Raw genomic sequence first — 7,571 nt, 5'->3', positions numbered from 1 at the left:
TGGCCAATTGCCAAGTGACTCTCTCCAGAGAGCTAAAATGCAAAAGAAAACTGACAAGTGATTTGCGCTATCACACAATCATAAGACATCCTACATCCTAGAATTGTGAAAAAGTTCTTTTAGAGTTTTTATGTTTAAAGTCTCTTCCAGATAAAATATGTGCAAAAACTTTCTTTAATATGTATTTCAAGATGATTTCTTCTTATGGAAATTTAGAAACTTTAGAGTAAGTTCTGGACCTACTGATTTTATATTAATTTACTCACAAAATGATAAGATGATCACCTTGCGTCACCTCAACCACCAGTTGTGTGGTGGGAGGAAATAATTTTTTAACACTATTTGGAGGTTATTCAATGGAGTTTAACATGAAGTAGGACAGTTCTGTTCTCACGGCTGCAGACAGTCTCCCAACAATAGGTTTTTCCCTCCAGATAGTTATCAGAGTGTGCGCTCTCTCCTACCTGTTCTTGCAGCTTTGACTACCGGCTTCTGCTGGTGTCTTAAGCTCAGTTGCTACTTATCCTGGAATGTTGGGGCCCTGTCTTTAAAAGATATAGGTACTAGTCACTCCCTGGAAAACAAAGCAATTAATAAACACTCTATTCTCATACCCCCAACGAGCCTCAATATTAAATCAATAGCAGTCACATTAAACAAATAAAGGCTATTTTTCTCCAGCCCATCAAATGTATTGCATTCACATTTAATATATAGGCCTATTTCCTCTCAACCAGCCCCACATCAAAGTAATAGCATTCACATGGAGGGAGGACAGAGGGGAGGAAGAGTTGGCTCTTACATAATGGTGGCGGGTCCTGAGGGAAGGGCCAGCTACCATGAAGTAATTCCCAGGCAACTTATCCTCGCTCCACTCCTCCCCTTGTTTGCTGTGCAGCGTTGACTTATAGTATTGCAGGGTCCGATCAAAGAATCCTTTATGGAATCACTAGACAGGATGATCCCATCCTGTCTAGCAATTCCATAATTTTACACCAAAAACCAGAACACCTATGTCACCTGATGCATACCTCTCAACACTTCAACTTTTTTAATTGGAACAAGTGTGAGTAGTGCGCCTCCAAAAAGTGGGTCAAGCCAGGCTGCAAGGTTAGGGGCTTAAAAAGTCCTAGAGTGTCCCCAACACTCTCCTTGAAACACCCCCACATTGTTGTGTACATCAGAGACATTTGATAGAACTAAATACCGCACCAAAATAACCATTGCAGTTGGTATTTGAGAAATTGGCAGCAGATAAAGGACATTGGAGACACATTTTTGCCAACTTTTAAATACAAGATTTTTCTCTTCATCTTCCATTCCTCTGCAACAATAAAGGGGCCACCTTTTGTGCTGATTTTGACGACGTCTACGGGGTGCCTTAACTACTCAGTGTGTGGTCGGGGTGATTGAAGAAGGAGCAGGAGAAAATTGGCAGAAATCATGAACCTCTCCGAAAGAAGTCCCCAGCTCATCTACCTGTTGGTGAGTACACAGAGTATAACAGACTGGTGCCAAATCTTGCCTAAGTATTTTCATTTTAACTTATTTTTACCAAAAATGTTGATTAGACCATGGCTTCAACATGCTGCACCCTACAAGCAGCCACTTGGTCAGTCCGTGCCTTAAACTGAGTATTACTCTAGTAATGTTACCCCAGTACCTGCAAAAAAATTAGTGATGGGGATGTAGGGTACAAATAACATTTTAGCTGGTGTTGCCCTTTAGTCCATGCTTATACTGTAGTTAACCTACTCAAAATTATAACTTTAAGAACAGACTATATAATATTTTGAAATTATGACATTTATATATCTATCATGTTTTCAATTGGAATACAAATAAAATGTTGCATGAAAGACAGTTACTATTTTATTTTAATCCTTTTAGTTGTCTCCAAAAGGTTAATGATCTTGAGTACCATCTCCTTGGGAAATGCCATCATTAAACAGTAACAGAGATCACTACAGCTTGAGCACGTTCCTCACCCAATTGACCACTTTCCATAGTCAAAGAGAGTGGTGCGAAATAGTTGCTCATTAATTTTTTCCTAAGAGGTAATTTTGTTATGTATGTCATTAGAATGAATGTGGAAACTGTCCTGGATAGCTCCATCTGAAATTAATAAGTTATGGTGCCTCTTTATGATATACTAGTTGACAGAAATCTAATGATATTATAGGTTCATTGGGAACCGCTACTTTCTGTAGCTATTTCCGTGCTGTAGCCTCATGGTCAAAGTCTTTGAGTGCTGGAAATTTTTTATACTCTATTTCAAGTTCTTGCACTAAATTCAGCATGACATTAAGGGCCTGGGTCATTAAGGAGAGCAAAGCAAAACCATGTGGCATTGGAGAGGGAGATAAATTTAAAATGTGGGGACAGATTTATAGTTGGGGTAGGGCATGTCCTAGATCAACTTTAAATTTCATTGTAAAAATAAAGCTAGCAAGTATTTGTGTGCTACAGGAAAAAGCAGCCACTATTTAACTTGTTTGCAAAATAATAAACTAATATGCACCCCTTGAATTTTAACATGGTGGGCCTGAGTCATTAAAGAGAGCAAGGCAAAAAAAAAGGAGTACATTTTCCCCTGGACAAACCATGTTACAATGCAAAGGATGTAAATTAGTTTATTATTTTGCACATAAAAAGTACTGGCTTTTTTTCACGTAGCACACAGATACTTAATAACATTATTTTTACATTGAAATTTAAAGTTGATCTAGGACACGCCCTACCCCAACTATAAATTTGTCCCCACATTTTAAATTTACCTCCCCTCCAATGCAACATGGTTTTGCCAAGGTGCAAAGTTACTCCTACTTAATGCTTTGCTCTCAGGCCCCAAGAGATGAGGGTATACCTATCTTGTAGCACAGAGGGCAGACTTGGATGACAGCGAATGGTTTGGAATAAAGAGTGGTTAGTGCCCTTATATATATATAAGTTGGGGAATCAAATCAATCCTTGCCTGTCATGTTTCTACTTTACTCTGCTTTTCCTGGCATGTCAGGAGAGCCAGTTGAACCATGACACACATTTATGTGCTTAAATTGTTCATGGGTACGCATTGTACAAAACGTGTGTACATGTGTGTTACACGTCATGTTTGGCTATCTTTGGTTCAGTTTCTGAAGTAACATCACAAGCCAAACTCCTGAGAATTCCTAGCTGTCTATACCAGTACTTAGTATCAGTCATTTTCTAATTCTTTTTACTATTCTGAATTTCTTACTACAATTTTTAATGTTCTTTGTACCTCCTGACATATTTTAAATCTGCTGAAAATATTATCAATTATTATTTGTTATGGTGTTGATTATATGCTTTTTTTGTTTGGCATTTAATTAGTAGGCTATTCATTACGTCTTTAAAGTCTCTATGTTTTTGGATAGATACAATTTAAGCAATTTACTATATTTAATCCTGTAATTTAGAATATTGTAATGAGTAACTATCTACTCTTGATTTTGCTTCTGGGATATATTTGTAAATTATATTAAACTGCTACATTTTGTAAGCTTAATATTCATGAATCATGAATCTGGTGGTGGTAGTCAGTTTCATGATGACTATAATAACGACAAGAAGGACACTGACATAAAAATCATTATGAGCATCAGGTGACAGTCAATAAATATCTACATACCATTATTTAGATGAACCGTCTCTCTGGCAGCAGTTATACCCATCAGCTGTAAATTACGAATAGAGAAAATCCGGCCAATTGCTAACTTCGTCATTTACAGTGGTCACAGTGCGATTGGCTCTGTTAAGGTGGCAATGGGTGGACCCGACGCCTCTATAATGTATTCTAGCTTCGGGTGTTTCTTCTTTGCAATTTGAAAGTTAGTTCACCACACACGTAGCAAAAATTGGTTGAGAGATTTATACAACTACGAGGCCTTTTGTGGAAGTATGCACACTGTATACTTATAACCTGAGTGACTGATACAGGTTCAGAGGAGTGAGTCATACAGTTTCATCATATTGTTAGGCTGACGGTCTGATAACGAACTTGCAGAACAGATGACAGAGGTCTTCACCTATAGCAGTCGAGCTTTATGTGCTCACAAGTACTAAGATGCCCCCAGGTCTTAACTTCTAGCATTGTGCAAGTTCATTAACAACACTGCAGCGGCAGGTCAGAGGAGGCTGAGTAGATAGTAGCAGATGGTCAGACATAAGCCGAGGTCAGGGGTCACAAGCAAGTAGAATGGTTAAATAACACGCCAAAGGGCCAGGGTCACCAGCACGACAGCAGAATCCAAGAACAAGGCAATAAGGTCACAATGGGAGCAGAGCTGGATTAAGGTTCTGGGGGGCCCAGGGCACTTAAGACAGGGGGGCCCCATATTGTCGAATATGGTATTCATTTTAAACAAATAAACAGGCAATGCTGTGTGCACTACTGTTAGATGCTCGCAACTCTGCCTTCACAGGCATAACAGTGTGAAGTAGGACATACCTCCCAACTGTCCTTGTAGTCAGACCAAATCCTGACTAAGTGAGACAGTCACCCAAATTCTGGACAGTCCCACCATATTGAGAACAGTTGGAAGATGGTCCTGCTCTCTCCTACCTGCTGTTGTCACTTTCACCACCTGTGGCTGCTGGTGTCTTAAGCTCAGTTGCTGCTTGTGTAGATTCTGGGATGTTGGGGCCCTACTTTGAAACAAAAACAGGTACATAAAGTTTAGGAGTCCTCAAACAGTCCTGTTAATAAATCAATAGCACCCCCTTTAATAACTAGGCCTCCCTCCCTGCAAACCAGCCCCAAATTTGGAATTAAATTAAATTAATACTATTCCCTTTTAATAATAGAACTATTTTCCCCAAGCAGCACCAACATTAAATTAATAGCGTACACATTTAATAAATAAACTTATTTTCCTCCCCACCAAACAGTCTGGCAATAAATGAATAGCATTTACATGTAATAAATAAACCCATTTCTCAAAACCATTGCCAACATTTTATAATTCATATTCACATTTAATAAAGAGCACTCCTTCTCCCCAAACTCAAGCATACATTAAATACCCCACAATCACTCCACAAATAATTAACAAAATAACCTTACTATATGTAAGTATATATTGGTTATCCCTAACAGCCTACTCCAGCTAAGCACTAGCAGGCCTGAATTTGTGGCAAGGCAACAGAGCTAGCATGGAGGCATATTAGATTTTTTTACATTATACATTTCCATATAAAGTAAGTGTATGTCCAGTTGAGGAGAGCTAACAGAATGAGTGGCCTTAATTTTGTCATTTTTCCCATAATGCCCACTTTTAGAAATGCTACTTCCCTGGGGCATGGAGAGAGGGTCCACAATAAATAGCAATCAATAGCACCCACACCTCACCAGTATATAATGTGCGTACCAGATAGAAAATCTTTGAGGCTTATCTGTAGATATAAACGATGCCTCCGCAGATCAATTTGGACCTTTTCACCCCTTAGGTATATATAGGGCGCATGCTTCACACAGCACTTATGGAGTCTGGAACTGACACTTCATATAAACTCAGTGGTATCTTCCATGCATGTTCACCAGGAGCAATGGCTGCATGTCCCCTGAGTCTAGATTGAAAAGGTCCAAATTGATCAAGTTCCGTCGAGCATGTCGATTCATTTGTACACACTTACACAATTTACCTTAAGATTTGTGCTTCTGATCTCTCATAACCATCAGCTGAAAAAAAACATGACTCTGTAAATTCCATAGAGATCTGCCTACACTGCATAGAGATCTGCCTACACTGCATAGAGATCTGCCTACACTGCATAGAGATCTGCCTACACTGCATAGAGATCTGCCTACACTGCATAGAGATCTGCCTACACTGCATAGAGATCTGCCTACACTGCTGGTCGCGAGTGCATACACACTGTAGAATTTGCAGACATCGTTTTATAGTTGATAGTGATTTTTAGTCAGTTTATAAAATTAAATCAAACAATACGATGTGCTTTGGTACAATAAAACATGATCGTGGGAGCGTACACACTAATGAGATATCTTACCAAGCTGACATTTAACAAGCGATTGGCAAGATAATTGGGTGAAAAAGCTGTAGTGTATATACAAGCTTTACTTACAATATCATTATCCACTCAAATCCTCCTCTAGGTTTCAATCTGGAGAAATATATCAGTATGAAATTCTAGTTTCTTTAATAATAGAAAAAATGAACAATACAATTCTTTACCAAGGAACTCTCGTGTGTAGCAAAGTTGTTATTTTTATACTACGTATTTTACTCAAATAGGTGCATTTATTGATAGAAAACCAGAGAAGGCATAAGCCTGCGCTTGGTATATCCCATCTTATATATGGTACCAGCTGCATGGCAATATAAATGCCCATATATGTATATAAAACAAAATGACAGTTGTCAGCGCTTATCCTTAACGCTGCAAATCTGTGTGTATCTAACAAAATGAAAACATGAGGTATTAGTTCATATTTTGATCAGAACATTTAAGCCTGCATCCCAACATCAAGGGTACCTGATTATATGCAGGTTCTACACTGACCGATATGCTTTAAACACCATTAAAATGCAGTTAAAACCAGATGCACTCAGCTCCCAGGTGTAGGGGCTTACATCTAGCAAGGGCTGGCTTGTAAGCTACAACTAAATGTGCCTTAAATAGGCTTGATGGACAGCTGCTTTATATACATATTGTGTATATTGTGCATTTATACGCATTTATTGATAGGTCTTTTGCAAAGATTCTCCAAAATCTTCAACCTAAGTTTTCTGCCAGGAGTGGAAAAAAATGAGAAGTTTCTAGTCTGGACCTCAATATTTTTTTTAATATTCAATGCATCTGTTAGATTTTTAGCTGGGAGACTTTATCTGGTATGGGATTACTGAATAAAACATCTAATTCAGCCCTTTGTCAAAAAAATCATGACATGTTAGTTAATGTCACCATATGCATTTGTAAGCAGTAAAATAAAAATAATTGAGTAATAAAACAACATTCGAAGAACATGTACATCACTAGTAACCCAAATTATTTGTGAACTCTCTCCACCTACCACAGTATACACCTTGCCACTGAAATGTAGTGTTGTGACCACAGATGGAGAAAGTACAAGTCATCTACTGCGGTTTAGGTGAACATGGCAATACTCTAAGATTTGCAAAGTTGCATCTTAGCAAAACATATAACTTCTGGAACATTGTCCTTAAATGAGACTAAAGTGGAATTGCTTGGTCTTAATGCATGAAGCCAAGTTTGGCTAAAACCTTACACAGTGTATCACAACAACCTCATACCAACCCTCAAGCAAATTACTGGTATTATGATTTTGGGTTGTTTTACAGCCACAGAAGCTGGCCTTGCAATCCTTGAGTCAACCATGAACTCCTCTTTATAGAAGAGTACTGTAGAAAAAATTGTGAGGTCATCTGTTTGACAACTGAAGCATGGCTGAAATTGTCAGACAGACGAATGTTCCTATGCACACTTCTAAATCTACAATTGAATGACTGGAAAAATAAATAAGCAATATTTAGGAACGGCAAAGTCAAAGTCCAGACATCAACCCA

This window comes from Mixophyes fleayi, chromosome 1 (assembly GCF_038048845.1).
Source record: "Mixophyes fleayi isolate aMixFle1 chromosome 1, aMixFle1.hap1, whole genome shotgun sequence".
Taxonomy (NCBI): domain Eukaryota; kingdom Metazoa; phylum Chordata; class Amphibia; order Anura; family Limnodynastidae; genus Mixophyes; species Mixophyes fleayi.
Note: the sequence above shows the minus strand (reverse complement) of the source record.